Genomic DNA, 16,440 nt, shown 5'->3' on the forward strand with positions numbered 1-16,440 from the left:
TCCTGATCAAAGCTCAGAATAAAATAAAAAGCTACTTCTTTAACAAAATGTGTTAGAGTCAGCCAAGGCTGTATCTTATCCTCTCTCTGGATGAGAACATTCTTTAATTCTCTAAATGGCAATAAAATGGAAAATATAGGACCCCTAGGTAATCCTATTAAAACATTTTGCTCTCCCTTTATTCTTTATCAACTATAATACCAGGTATAATGTACACTGCTCCCAGCGAGGATTCTTCAATGCTTCAAACAGCTTCAGTGCCTCTGAACTCAGCAGTGGATTGCTTGCCCTGGACCTACCATCTAAGTCTCTGATAGCAGCACTGAATGACTGCTGGCAATGGAACAGGTTGTTCTCCTATTTATTTATTTACTTATTTAGAGACAGGGTCTTGCTCTGTCACCCAGGCTGGAGTGCAATGATATAATCTCAGCTCACTGCAACCTCCGCCTCTCAGGTTCAAGCGATTCTTTTGTCTCAGCCTCATGAGTAGCTGGAATTACAGGCATGTGCCACCACATTGGGCTAATTTTTTAAATTTTTAGTAGAGACAGGGTTTCACCATGTTGGCCAGACTGGTCTCAAACTCCTGGCCTCAGGAATTACAAGTGTGAGCCACTGCACCTGGCCTGTTCTATTTTTAACAGCTTCACTCAGGACAGGTCATACGGACATCAAAACAGCCTTTCCTTTTATCTTGATTAGGACACTGATAGGACAAATCAGCAAGCAAGGATTAATTCTTTTTTCTTTTTCTTTTTTTCTTTTTTTATTTTTTTGAGACGGAGTCTTACTCTGTCGCCCAGGCTGGAGTGCAGTGGCATGATCTCAGCTCACTGCAACCTCTGCTTCCCTGGTTCAAGCGATTCTCCTGCCTCAGCCTCCTGAGTAGCTGGGACTACAGGCACATGCCACCACACCCAGCTAATTTTTGTATTTTTAGTAGAGACGGGGTCTCACCGTGTTGGTCAGGATGGTCTCGATCTCTTGACCTCGAAATCCACCTGCCTTAGCCTCCCAAAGTGCTGGGATTATGGGCGTGAGCCACTGTGCCTGGCCAAGCAAGCATTATTTCTAAACCAGAGACTTAGAACAGAGATTTGCAATTACTTCACAGTCTTCTGCCTCATAAATATGAAGCCTATTTCTTGGAAAAGGTTTGGAGACAGTGGTGTCCTTGCTTAAGCACAATAGTTGGTCAATTCTGACTGATTTGAGAACCACAATTCTTAAATTGGATGTCTCAGGCCCTAAGAAGGGCATTTTTCTGAGAATTTCCCAAAATATGTAATTTAAAAATTATAAAGAGTCAACATCACACGTAATAGTGAAAATTTTAAACTATCGAAATTTTGATGGGGGTGGAGTTGGTGAGATGTTGGTCAAAAGGTGCAAAATTTCAGATAGTATTCCTCCTATCTAGGAGGAATAAATTTAAGAGATTTATCATACAAAATGGTGACTGTAGTTAACAATATATTGTATTCTTGAAAAATACTAAGAGAGTAGATGTAAAGTGTTCTAACCACAAAAAAATGATAACTATGTGAAGTAATGTATATGTTAATTAGCTAGATTTGGTCATTCTGCAGCATATACATCCTTTAAAGTATCACATGCATGATCAATACATACAATTTTATCTCTCAATTTGAAAAAAAATGCATCAGAAAAAATAATTTTGGAAGCAATCAAAATGGGGAATGTTAATCAAAAGCAGCATTGTCCACGAGTAATAAAATGTAAGTCACAAACGTGAGTCAGATAAGTAATTTTAAATTTTCAATAATCACATTTTAAAATGTAGAAAAAGCCAGGCACACACCTGTAGTCCCAGCTGCTCAGGAGACTGAGGGAAGAGGATTGCTCGAGCCCAAGAGTTCAAAGCTGTAGTGCACCATGATCATGTATGTGAATAGCCACTGAACTCCAACCTTGGCAGCATAGCAAGACACCATCTCTAAAAATATTAAATGTCTTTTTCCTTTCTTTTTAGAAGCAGATGAAATTAATGTTAATAACTTTATGTGGTATAAATACACCACGGAATATTACTTAGCCATAGAATAGAATGAAATAATGGCCTTCACAGAAACTTGGCTGGAGCTGGAGGCCATTATTCTAAGTGAAGTAACTCAGGAATGGAAAAACAAATATTGTATGTTCTCACTTATAAGTGGGAGCTAAGCCATGAGGATGCAAAGGCATAAGAATAATAATGGACTCTAGGGACTCCAAGGTGAAGGATGGGATGGGGTTTGTTAAGAATAAAAAGTTCCTAGTTACTCTTCACAGTTTCTCTTTGTAAAGAACAGTAAATGTTTAAAATGATAGTTCCTCTTAAAAGTTCCTTCAAGTTTTCGTTGCTTGCTTTTTATGTTACATACCAATGAATCTTTTATTTTACTGATGACTTTCTGTTATACCCCAGATAGCTGTTGTAAATAGTAAGGGAATGAGTATATCCTATGTCCTTGTACTTTAACCAGGACCTAAGTTGTTTGTTCTAGTCACCAGTCTGCCTAGACATGCCCGGACATGCCCAGACATGCTCCAGCTTGCAGCCTATGCCTGTTCCTTATTTGGAAATGTTATTGTCATCCTAGCTTTCCATAAGCAATCCCCCTTCCCTTCTTTGTTCCCCTTTGCACCTTTACCTATTTAGGAAAGTCTTAAGTTTTTATCCAATCGGGATCAGTCTAGATTGTGTGGTCCAGCTCCAGCCAATGGAGACAGGACACAGCAGTAGGGACCCAATGCATCAGGTATAAGAATCCCTGCTTTCCTTTGTTTGGTGTGCTCTCGTGGCAGTCTGGCTTGTGAGCAGCACCCTTCTGCAGAAGTAAAATTGCCTTGCTGAGAAATCCTTTGTTCAAGTGCTCATGTTCTTTGTGACGCCAAGCTTTCATTTCCAACAGGGCGACGGATAAAAAAACTACATATTGAGTATTGTGTACACTGCTCAGGTGACAGGTGCACCAAAATCTCAGAAATCACTAAAGAACCTATCCATGTAACCAAAAACCACCTATACCTCAAAAACTATTGAAATTTAAAATAATAATTTTTTTAAAAAATGACATTTTATTTAAGTGAATATATCAAAAATATTTCAACAAATAACCAATATTTAAAATTATTAATGCTATAGTGTACATCTGTTTTTCATGCTATCTTCAAAATCCAGTATGTTTTTTATGCTCACAGCACATCTCCGTTTGAACTAGCCTCTTTCAAGTGCTCAACAGCCACATGTGGCTACTATGTTAGCCAGCACAGATGTCCAGCAGATCTAAGGTACAGCTTCTCCATGGCCTATTCTGTATCCAGTTAAAATGAAATGTAAACATTTTAAAGGGAGTAACAGGGCTGAAAAATGGAAACTAGTAGGCTGGTGGCTCACACCTGTAGTGGTGGCTCCAAGCACTTTGGGAAGCCAAGGTGGGCAGGTCACCTGAGGTCAGGAGTTCGAGACCAGCTTGGCCAACATGGCAAAACCCCATCTCTACTAAAAATACAATAATTAGCTGTGCATGGTGGCGGGTGTCTGTAATCCCAGCTACTTGGGAGGCTGAGGCACAAGAATCACTTGAACCTAGGAGGTGGAGGTTGCAGTGAGCCAAGATTGTGCCATTGCACTCCAGCCTGGGTGACAGAGCAAGACTCTGTCTCAAAAAGAAAAGAAAATAAACAAGTGCCATTAGCATGCCAAGTTTTGAGAAATCTCTGGATCATATGAAGCCGATGGGAATCAGACTGAGGAAAAGTTAATCAGGGTAATTGGCTCTCACACAACACAAGCAAAGGAGAGGCCTCCCTAGAAAATGAATGGCCCATTTTCCCCAGAACCGCTAGAATGCCCTCCAATCCAGAAAACAAAAATAGATGGTGTGGCCCGGGCCCTGGCTGGAGAAGAGGCCACTGGGCTGGGTGAATGTGACAAGCCCCCACCCCCACCACCTTCCTTCGAAGAGCACGAGAAGCGTGGGTGACCCTGAGGCCCTTCCAGGCCCCAGACCCCACCCAGCAGTACCACAGCCAAGCTGGCAGCGGCACTAGGCAGGTCACACTGAAGACCCTCCAGCAGTGGACCTTCCAGATAGACATCGACCCTGAGGAGACAGTGAAAGCACTGAATCTGAAAAAAGGGAAAGATGCCTTTCCTGTAGCAGGTTAAAATTAATTTAGACAGGCAAAATGCTCAGTGATGATACTGCTCTCAGAGAATATAAAATTGATCAGAAAAACATTGTGGTGGTTATGGTGACAAAACCCAAAGCAGTGTCAACACCAGCACCAGCTAAAACTCAGCAATCCACACCTGCCACCACTATGCATTACTTATTTCCTCCACTGTGCACTACTTCCTCCACTGTGCACCACTTCCCTCACTGTGACCACTTACCCCACTGTGCATTACTTCCTCCACTGTGCACCACTTCCCCCACTGTGCATTACTTCCTCCACTGTGCATTACTTCCCACTGTGCATTACTTCCCCCACTATGCGTTACTTCCCCCACTGTGCACTACTTCCCCGACTGTGCACTACTTCCCCCACTGTGCACTACATTCTCCACTGTGCAGTACTTCCTCCACTGTGCAGTACTTCCTCCGCTGTGCAGTACTTCAGCCACTATGCATTACTTCCTCCACTGTGCATTACTTCCTCCACTGTGCAGTACTTCAGCTACTATGCATTACTTCCCACTGTGCATTACTTCCCCCACTATGCGTTACTTCCCCTGCTGTGCACCACTTCCCCCACTGTACACCACTTCCTCCACTGTGCAGTACTTCAGCCACTATGCATTACTTCCTCCACTGTGCATTACTTCCTCCACTATGCACTACTTCCTCCACTGTGCATTACTTCCTCCACTGTGCATTACTTCCCCCACTATGCATTACTTCCCCCACTGTGCACTACTTCCCCCACTGTGCACTACTTCCCCCACTGTGCATTACTTCCTCCACTGTGCATTACTTCCTCCACTGTGCATTACTTCCTCCACTGTGCAGTACTTCCTCCACTGTGCACTACTTCCTCCACTGTGCATTACTTTCTCCACTGTGCAGTACTTCTTCCACTGTGCACTACGTCCTCCACTGTGCAGTAGTTCCTCCCCTGTGCAGTACTTCCTCCGCTGTGTATTACTTCCTCCGCTGTGCAGTACTTCAGCCACTATGCATTACTTCCTCCATTGTGCAGTACTTCCTCCGCTGTGCACTACTTCTTCCACTATGCATTACTTCCTCCACTGTGCAGTACTTCCTCCACTATGCATTACTTCCCCCACTATGCATTACTTCCTCCACTGTGCATTACTTCCTCCACTGTGCAGTACTTCCTCTGCTGTGCACTACTTCCTCCACTGTGCAGCGCTTCCTCCACTATGCATTACTTCCTCCACAGCAACAACTGTGGCTCAGGTTCCACCCTGTCCCTGCTTTGTTTCCCAGTTCCACACCTGCATCCATCACTCCAGCATCAGTGACAGCATCTTCTGAACCTGCACCTGCTAATGCAACTAAACAAGAGAAAGCTGCAGAAAAGCCAGCAGAGAGGCCAGTGGCCACTAGCCCAACATCAACTGACAGGACATCAGAAGATTCTTTTCATCAAACCCTTCTGAAGATGCGACACGTGCACCTGTGACAGGTCAGTCTTAGGAGAATATGGTAACTGTAATCATGTCCATGGGCATGAAGGAGAGCAAGTAATTGCAGCCCTGAGAGCCAGATTCCACAACCCTGACAGACCAATGGCGAATCCCTGAAGATGGAGAAAGTCACGCTATGGTTGACCCCCCTCAAGCAGCTAGTACCAGGCCTCCTCAGTCTTCATCAGTGGCTGCAGCTGCAGCAACTATGACAGCTACGACTACACCCCCTGGAATTCTTACAGAATCAGCTTCAGTTTCAGGACACACCCTGGAATTTTTACAGAATCAGCCTCAGTTTCAACAGATGAGACAAATTATTCAACAGAATCCTTCCCTGCCTCCATCATGACTACAACAGATAGGTCCAGAAAATCCTCAATTACTGCAGCAAATTAGCCAACACCAGGAGCATTGTATTCAGATGTTAAACGAACCAGTTCAAGAAGCTGGTGTTCAGCACTTTGGGAGGCTGAGGCGGGCAGATCACTTGAGGTCAAGAGTTCGAGACCAGCCTGGCCAACATGATGAAACCCCGTCTCTACTAAAAATAAATACAAAAATTAGCCAACACCTGGAGCATTTTATTCAGATGTTAAATGAACCAGTTCAAGAAGCTGGTGTTCACTTCTACACTGCTGGTGGGAATGTAAACTAATACAGCTGCTACAGAAAACAGTGTGGAGTGTCCTTAAAGAACTAAAAGTAGAACTACTATTTGATCCAGCAATCCCCACTACTGGGTGTCTTACCCAGAGGAAAAGAAGTCATTATTCGAAAAAGATACTTGCACACGCATGTTTATAGCAGCACAATTCACAATTACAAAATCATGGAATTTTGCACAGCCGTAAAAAGGAATGAATTAGTATTTGCGGTGACCTGGATGAGATTGGAGACTATTATTCCTTTTTTTTTTTTTTTTTTTCCGAGACGGAGTCTCGCTGTCGCCCAGGCTGGAGCGCAGTGGCGCGATCTCGGCTCACTGCAAGCTCCACCTCCCGGGTTCACACCATTCTCCTGCCTCAGCCTCCCAAGTAGCTGTGACTACAGGCGCCCGCCACCACGCCTGGCTAATTTTTGTATTTTTAGTAGAGACGGGGTTTCACTGTGTTAGCCAGGATGGTCTCGATCTCCTGACCTCGTGATCCGCCCGCCTCAGCCTCCCAAAGTTCTGGGATTACAGGCGTGAGCCACCGCGCCTGGCCGATTGGAGACTATTATTCTAAAGGAAATAACTCAGGAATGGAAAACCAAACATCATATGTTCTCACTCATAAGTAGGAGCTAACCTATGAGGACGCAAAGGCATAAGAATGATACTATGGACTTTGGGGACTCAGGGGAAAGTCGGGGTGGGGGGGCCAGGGATAAAAGACTACAAATAAGGTGCACTGTATACTGCTCGGGTGATGAGTGCACCAGAATCTCACAAATCACCACTAAAGAACTTACTCTTGTAACCAAGTACCACCTGTACCCCAATAACTTATGGAAAAATTAAAACAATAAAAAGTTTAAAAAATAAATAAAAATAAAATAAAATTCCTTTCATTAAAAACAAAGAAGTCGGTGTTCCAGGAGGAAGAGGTGGCAGTGGCAGTGGAGGAATTGCAGAACCTGCAAGAGTCCCATGAACTACATTCAAGTAATGCCTCGGGAAAAAGAAGCTAGAGAAAGGTTAAGGGCGTTAGGATTTCCTGAAGGATTTGTGATACAAGCACATTTTGCTGGTGAGAAGAATGAGAGTTTGGCGGCCAATTTTCTTCTACAGCAGAACTTTGATGAAGACTGAAAGGGACTTTTCTGTATCTCACACGTCACACCAGTCCGTTACACTCACTTGTCCACTGGATTGTCTGGGATGAGTTGGGCTCATCTCCACAATACTTGGTATAAGGAGGTAGATTGTTGAGGGTGGGGAAGGACGGATGTAGGATATAGGGCAGGGATAAATACACTGCATGTCTCTTCAGTTAGCAGATGCCACAACTCCACACAGGGTGTAAAATATTATACAAACAAAAATCAGTTTTTGCAGGTCTTTATTTCTTCTGTAAAACAGCAGGTAATTTTTCCTAGGTTTCAGTCTTTTTAGTGTACCAGAGCCAGAAACGTAGTGTAATGCCCTGCTTTATATTTCTTTGACTTAACATTGGTTTCAGAAAGAATCTTAGCTATCTGGAATTTACAGTCTCTGTTTCATGGCAACACTGGATAATGGCTTTGTGAAATTAAAAAATAAATTGTAGCAACTCTAAACAGAAATGCCAAATTATCGATAGTTAATTGTTGCCACTTCAAAATGAGTATAAAATTAATGTGTAAGGAAGCGTATTCTTTCATGTTAACTACTTGGGGTGGGAGGAGAGAAAGGGAATCTTTTCTTAGAATAAAAATAATGACTGCTATTTTAAAATTTCTTGATCATTGAATGTGAGATCCTTCTAACATGACTTGAAAAGCTGTGTGAGTATAGGCACAGTTATTTTTCTGTTTACATTTTTTGTTTGTTTGTTTTGGGGGGAAATTGGTAGGTGTCTAATTACTGTTTACTTCATTGTTATGTTGCAGTAAAAGTTTTTTTGGTTTTTGGTTTTTTTGGAGACACAGTCTTGCTCTGTCCCCAGGCTGGAGTGCAATGGTGCAATCTCGGCTCACTGCAACCTCCGCCTCCCGGTTCAAGCGATTCTCCTGCCTCAGCCTCCTGAGTAGCTGGGACTACAGGTGAGCGCCACCACGCCCAGCTAATTTTTGTATTTTGAGTAGAGATGGGGTTTCACCATGTTGGCCAGGATGGTCTCGATCTCTTGACCTCGTGATCCACCCGCCTCAGCCTCCCAAATGCTGGGATTACAGATGTGAGCCACCACGCCCGGCCAGTAAACGTTTTAAAACAACCATTGCATGCTTGCTTTTGATGTATCCCTTTGTGAAATCAGCACTTTTGGGGCCGATGGAGAAATGCAGCATTCACTCTCCCTGTCACCTTCCCTTCCCCAACAGGAATATGTTTATCAGCAAGTCAGGAGTCAAACTGCTGCCTTTTTAAAAAACCCACAAATGCTGATTCAGTTCAAAACTGATGCAAATGTTTCAAAACTGCATTTCCGATATTTGTAAATGTGTTTCTTTATGAGATAAGAATGTATTACCATTAAAGTCATTAGTATAATATTGTTTTCAAAAACAGATGGTAGGCCAGGTGTGGTGGCTCACACCTGTAATCCCAGCACTTTGGGAGGTCGAGGCAGGTGGATCACCTGAGGTCGACAGTTTGAGACCAGCCTGGCCAATATGGTGAAAACCCATCTCTGCTAAAAATACAAAAATTAGCTGGTCGTGGTGGCATGCGCCTGTAGTCCCAACTACTTGGGAGGTTGAGACAGGAGAATCGCTTGAACCCAGGAGGCGGAGGTTGCAATGAGCCAAGATGGCACCACTGCATTCCAGCCTGGGCGACAGAGTGAGACTCCATCTCAAAAAAAAGTTGGTAGACAAAACTATAATCCAGCATCTTCTATTGCATTAGAAAGACTGGTGAAATCTTTTGGAAGGGGTGGAAGATGTGGCTGGAAGAGTACTTTGGAAAATACACAATCCAGATATCAAGATATCTCATGGCATATTAAAAGAAAAATCTTAATAGCAAAAAAAAAAAAAGTAAAGAAAAAGAAAAATTGAGCCATGGGGCCACTGGAGAGTGGAAGGGAGGCAAACGTTGACTCTGAGGACAGAAGCGAATCTCATTTATGAAGACAGAAGTGCTTGGTTAGTACCTGATCCTAGACATCATCCCAGGAATGCTTGGCCCGTTAGGAAAACTGGAGCTTTTGCTGAGACAGTCACCTGATGAAGCCAACAGGGCCAGATACAGAGGGAAACAAAACTCTGGCAAAGGTCAAGTCATCATGTCCAATGCAGCATCAAAGTCCCCTCATATGATCTTCCTATAACAGTGTTCCACTTTCACAGGGGCTATGGCCCTGCAAGTTCACCACTGGAGGCTGAGGGGATGGTGGACAAAGAAGTGGTGAGGAGTGAGCAAATCAAAAGGCCACCAGAACCCTGGGCACTCGGTGGCTCTCCTGAGCTGTCTCTCCACTGGCTTTACCTAGAGCAGGTAGTGGGCAAAATCCACACACCCACTAGTCACCTGCCTCCTTTTCACTGGTCTGCTCCTAGCACTCGTACTCCAAAGAAAAGCCCAGGCATCTATCCACCCAACCTAGCAGACTCCTTCAGCCACCTGCCTCTGGACACAGTCCACCCAGCCTAGCACGCTCCTTCAGCCACCTGCCTCTGGACAGGGTCCACCCAGCCTAGCACGCTCCTTCAGCCACCTGCCTCTGGACAGGGTCCACCCAGCCTAGCACGCTCCTTCAGCCACCTGCCTCTGGACATGGGAAAGGAGATTACCAGGCAAAACTGATCCAAGCCATGTTACATGCCTGCTTCTGCCCGGGGGCCATCTAACCCCACAGGGGGCGTGCAAACTGCAGAATGGCAGGAAGGTCTGAGTTGCAGTAGAAATTCTCTCGCCATCCACAGGCACTAAACCCTCCCAAAGCTATGGATCCAATTCTTGACACTGGAACTACTGGAAGAGTGGCTTCGCCACTTTGATTCCCTTGTTACCTAGATTAATACTACCCCAACCCCAGGAAAATCATGTCTTCTTTCCCTTTCAAGACTTCATGACCCAGGGGACATTAGTCAGGAAAATAAGAGTTAAAAGGGAATGGAATTGAAAAAGATGTTCTGGGGATATGAGGGGAAGCAGTCGAGATTGGGAGGATTCCTGTATGGCATATGCAGTACTTCAGTGCTCAGTCCCTGGAGCCAGTTGGCCTGAGTTTACTTCACTCCACCCCAAGCAGCTTCATAACTTTGGCCAACACACTTACCTTCTCTTAGTCTGAATTCTCTCATCAGTCTAATGGGAATACAACAAAACCTGACTCATGTTACAGAAAGGAAAAAAAATAAAATAATCCATGTTAAAAAAAAAAAAAACCTTACCATATAGTGAGACAAAGTGTGTTGTGGCATTTGTGAGATTTACTACTGTCATCATTCAATTCTATGATGCAGATGTAATATGTTTCCAAGTACCCTTGCCCTGATCTATCCCCAACCCAATGAACCTGGCACCTTAGTGCTAATAAAGAAGGGGTGCAGGAGCACTATGGGATGGAAGAAGCTACTGACCCAGAGGGACAAATTTGAACCCAAACAGCAGGAATTTCCTCTCAAGGTATGAGTTGAATCTATCCCTAAAGACATCAGTATTAAAACAGCTCAATGGAAGGGGAGGAAAACTAACTTTATGAAAAGGAGCTCCCAGGATGATCTTTTACACTCTATGTACCTAGCCCCTAAGCAAAATATTCAGGATCCCAGAGAAGTCAAACTCCATCATCTACTGGCCTGTCACCCTGGAAAATTGCTTAACTTTTCCAACCTTACACTCCATCTTCAGTGACTCTTACACACCTTGCAGAATTCTGGGTTTTGAATGATTGATATTTGCAAAGTATAAAGTACTCTACAAATGTACAGTTAATTAGTTGCTATTAACAGCTCTGGTGATACCCAATTACCTTTAGAGATAGGAGTCACTGTTGACAGTGGAAAACAAGATGATGACTTGTAAATCATCCTGCAAGCATTGCCCTACAGAATACTAACATCTGTAAAGGGGCATTTTAGAATGACTACCCCTTATGAACTCCCTCCCAGCTTCCCCTGCTCATCTGGGTGTGGCTCTGGAGCCTGCTTCTTGTTTCCTGTGTCCACATTGTTCAATTCCAGCTCCCTGCCATTGTCTTCCGACTCCTTTCTTCTACAGTTCTGTGGCCCCTGGGATCCCTGGGTCCCAGAAAAACTTATTAGTAACAAACCAACAAACCCAGTACTTGCTTCCCGTTTATCCCCGCACTTTTCTGAGCCACATATCTGAATAAGCTATGCCCAGAGATAGAATTCTGGGTTCACCCGAAATGTGACATTCCCAAGAATGCTTTCTCTGACCCACACTAATATCCCCTTTCTCTATCTTATGCAGTGTATGGCAAATTAAAACAGTTATCAGAATCAAATATCGTAGCACTTAATCACCACTGTCTTATGTCATCCAATGATTACTTCCCTATATACAGACCTTCTTTCCTTGGCTGGACTTTAAGCTCCATGATAGTGGGTAATGTGTTGATTGATTCATATAGGAATTACTTTATCATTAGTTCACTAGAGCATTCCTTAGAGAAATATTTGCTAAGTAATTACATGTGCTAGGGACTGAGTCATGTGCTGTGGGAAAAAGGATGGCCAAGGTAGGGATGGTTCCTGGCCTCAGGAAGCTTACAGTCTAGCTGGCAAAGATGACTACCAAACAAGCTACTAGTAAGTGTCACAAATGTTATCAGAGGAGAAATAAAGGATGCAATGAAACCACATATCAAGGACAACTAACCTTATTCAGAGGGTCAGGGAAGACAGTTTTAAAATGATGTTTAAGCAGAACTTGAGGAGTTTTACAAGAAAAGGGAATGAAAGTATCTAGAAAGCCCTGAGGTAAGAGAGAGCTTGGAGGTTTCTCAGAGCAAAGGAAGTTCAGCATGGCTAAGGTGTAGTGGGTGTGCTGGGAGGAAGGCAGAAAATGAGGATGGAGTGGGGAGTTCAGTGATAAAGCTGGAGAGCAGGAAGTCATGTCTTGAAGGGCCATGTAAGTCAAAGTAAGATGCTGGCATTTTACATAGATAGCAATGAGAAATCATTGAGACATTTTAAGTGGATAAGACATGTAATCAAGTTTGCATTTTTAGAAAAATCTCCATGGCTGCTGTATGAAGAATGGACTGAAGGCATTCAAGACCACAGGTAGGGGGCCAGTTGGAAGGGTTCTGCAGATACCTGGAGGAATGTTGAAGTGACAGTGGCCTAAATTTCAATAGTGGCCATGGAGATATAGAAGGGAACAGGTTTAGAAATAGGAGTTAAAATTCAGAAATTGGGGATGGTCTAGACACAGGGAGTGAAGAAAAGGAGTCAAGCATACTTGTGTTGGTACTGTTCCATCTGGCTGTATATATTTCCATCATTCTATTGTATTCCAGTTTACTCATTGTCTATTTCACACTCTTTAATAATAAACTGCCCTGGAATAAATAGTCTCTAATAAACCTTGCACATAACTCTAGCCAATTTCTACCAATTCCCAGAAGTGAAATTTCTGTGTCATAAGGTGCTATGAAATCAAATCCAACAGCATAATAAAAGAATAATATACTGTAACTAAATGGAATTTATTCCAGGAATGCAAGGGTGACTTAATATGAAAATCAATTAATGTCATTTACATTAGGTATTTCTCCACCAATATGGCACATGTATACATATGTAACAAACCTGCACATTTTGCACATGTACCCTAGAACTTAAAGTATAATAAAAAAAAGAAACAAAGAAGACACACATTACTAATATAAAAAAAAGAAAATCAATTAATGTAATACACCATATTAATGAAACAAAGGGGGAAAAAAACCTCATGTTTATCTCAACGGATACAGAGAAAGCATTAGACAAATCCAACACCCTTTCATGATAAAAACACATAGCACTCTAGGAATAGAAGAGGAATTTCTTCAAAATGGTGAAGGGCTTCTACAGAAAACCCAAAGCTAACTTCATACTCAATGATGAAAGACTGAAAACATTTCCCTTAAGATCAAGAACAAGACAAGGATGCTCACTTTCACCACTGTTATTCAACATAGTATTGGAAGTTCTAGCTAGAGCGATTAGGCAAGAAAAAATTAACAGACATCCAAATTGAAAACGTAGAAGTAAAACTATGTCTATTCACAGAGGTCATGATCCCGTGTATTTAAAATCTCACATAATGAAAAACTATTAAAGCCAGTAAATTAATTCAGCAAATTTGTAGAGTACAAGACCAACACAGAAAATCAGTTGAATTTTTGTACACTAGCAATGAACAACATGAAAAGGAGATTAAGAAAATAATTCCATTTAAAATAGCATCTAAATGAATAAAATATGTATAACCAAGAAGGTGCAAACTTGTACACTGAAAACTATAAAACATTACTGAAAGAAATTTAAATCTTAAATGAATAAAAATAAATATCCTGTTTATGGCTTGGAAGATTTAATATTCTTAAGATAACAATACTACCCAAAGTGACTTATGGATTCAGTGCAATCCCTATCAAAATCTCAATGGTCTTTTCTGCAGAAATGAAAAGGCTGATCCAAAAATGCATATGAAAATTCAAGGGACCTTGAACAACCAAAACAATCTTGAAAAAAAAGAGCAAATTTGGAGGGCTCACTTCCCAATTCCAAAACATACTACAAAGCTATAGTAATCAAAACTGACATAAGGATACACATACAAGTCAGTGGAATAGAATTGAGAATCCAAAAATAAACTCAGGTATCTATGGTCAATTGATTTTTCTACAAGGCTGCCAAGATCATCAATAGGGAAAGAATAGTCTCTTCAACAAATGATGCTGGGACAACTGGATGTCCACATGCAAAAGAATAAAATTGGACCCTTACTTCACACTCTGTACAAAAATTAACTTGAAATGAATCAAAGACTTAAATGTAAGGACTGAAACTATAAAACTCTTAGGAGAAAATGTAAGGGTAAGTCTTCATGACTTTGGATTTGGCAATGGTTCCTTGGATAGGACACCAAAAGCATAAGCAATAGAAGAAATAGATGAATTTAACATTTTTTTACATCAAGGGACACCATCAGCAAGGTCAAAAGACAACCCACAAATGGAAGAAAATATTTGCAAATCATATTTCTGGCATGTAGAATGTATTTTTTAAAATCGTTATAATTTAACAACAAAAAAGCAAACAACCTGGTTTTTTAAATGAGCAAAGGACTTCAACAGACATTTCCCCAAAGAAGATGTACAAATGGCCAAGTACATGAAAAGATTCTCAATATCATTAGCCAACAACTAGGGACATTAAAATATTTAAGGAAAGCTTTTAAAATAGCTAATCACTCACTAGCATGGGTATAATTTTTTAAATGACAAGTAACAAGTGTTGGTGAGAATGTGGAGAAATTGCAGCCCTGGTACATTGCTAGTGGGAAAGTAAAATGATACAGCTGCTATGGAAAGCTATTTTGGCAAATCTTCAAAGAGTTAAAATAGAATTACCTAGTTAAAATAACTAGGACCATGTGACCTAGCAATTCCACACCTAGGTATATACCTAAAAAAATTAGTACTCAAATAAATGTTTGTACATGAATGCTCACAGAAACATTATTCATAATAGCCCCAAAGTAGAAATAGCTATCAGCTGATGATTAGATAAATAAAATGTGGCATATCCATACCACGAAATATTATTCAGCAATAAAATAAAGTGCTGATACATATTGATACATACCACAGTATGAATGAACCTTGAAAATATTGTGCTAATTGAAGAAGGTAGTCATAGAAACCACTTATTATACACTTCCATTTACATCATAAAATGTCAAGCATAGGCAAATCCATATAAATATAAAGTAGATTAGAAATTTCCTAGGCACCCCGTCCGGGAGGGAGGTGGGGGGGTCAGCCCCCCGCCCGGCCAGCCACCCCGTCGGGGAAGTGAGGGGTGCCTCTGCCCGGCCGCCCCTACTGGGAAGTGAGGAGCCCCTCTGCCCGGCCAGCCGCCCTGTCCGGGAGGGAGGTGGGGGGTCAGCCCCCCGCCCGGCCAGCCGTCCCGTCTGGGAGGGAGGTGGGGGGGGTCAGCCCCCCGCCCGGCCAGCCGCCCCGTCCGGGAGGTGAGGGGCGCTTCTGCCCGGCCGCCCCTACTGGGAAGTGAGGAGCTCCTCTGCCCGGCCACCACCCCATCTGGGAGGTGTACTCAACAGCTCATTGAGAAGGGGCCATGAAGACAATGGCGGTTTTGTGGAATAGAAAGGGGGGAAAGGTGGGGAAAAGATTGAGAAATCGGATGGTTGCCGTGTCTGTGTAGAAAGAGGTAGACATGGGAGACTTTTCATTTTGTTCTGTACTAAGAAAAATTCTTCTGCCTTGGGATCCTGTTGATCTGTGACCTTACCCCCAACCCTGCGCTCTCTGAAACATGTGCTGTATCCACTCAGGGTTGAATGGATTAAGGGCGGTGCAAGATGTGCTTTGTTAAACAGATGCTTGAAGGCAGCATGTTCGTTAAGAGTCATCACCACTCCCTAATCTCAAGTACCCAGGGACACAAACACTGCGGAAGGCCGCAGGGTCCTCTGCCTAGGAAAACCAGAGACCTTTGTTCACATGTTTATCTGCTGACCTTCCCTCCACTATTGTCCTGTGACCCTGCCAAATCCCCCTCTGCGAGAAACACCCAAGAATGATCAATAAAAAATTAAAAATTAAAAATTAAAAAAAAAAAAAAAAAAAGAAATTTCCTAGGCATGAGTGAGTGGACAGAAGGGCTGGGGAAAATTGAGGAGTGCTATTAATGGGCACAGGATTTCTTTGTGGGTAATAAAAAGGTTTTAGAATTTGTTTTTGTATGTATAGAGAGTATGCACAAAGCCTGTTTTGTATATTCACAGAGTAGTCAAAGCACACTGCTGCCTCCCCCACCAAACTGTCTACAGCTTCAGAGTTGGCTAATATTCTGGGAATTTCCTCCCAAGTCCTAGATTCTAAGTGTTTTAGAACTCTGAAGCCATAAGCTCCTTAGGATCGTAAGCCTGCTTAGGAACTCTGCGTGAT

At 42.5% G+C, this 16,440-nt stretch overlaps 1 protein-coding gene and 1 pseudogene across 3 annotated transcripts in view; one reads left to right on the forward strand and one right to left on the reverse strand.

The window, feature by feature from the left end:
• SPATA22 (spermatogenesis associated 22) overlaps window positions 1-16,440 on the reverse strand; it is a 203,198-nt gene that overhangs the window by 65,991 nt on the left and 120,767 nt on the right. The gene's annotated exons all lie outside the window — the stretch shown is intronic.
• LOC100612870 (UV excision repair protein RAD23 homolog B-like) lies at window positions 4,183-7,457 on the forward strand (annotated as a pseudogene).

Source organism: Pan troglodytes, chromosome 19 (genome assembly GCF_028858775.2).
Source record: "Pan troglodytes isolate AG18354 chromosome 19, NHGRI_mPanTro3-v2.0_pri, whole genome shotgun sequence".
Lineage (NCBI taxonomy): Eukaryota > Metazoa > Chordata > Mammalia > Primates > Hominidae > Pan > Pan troglodytes.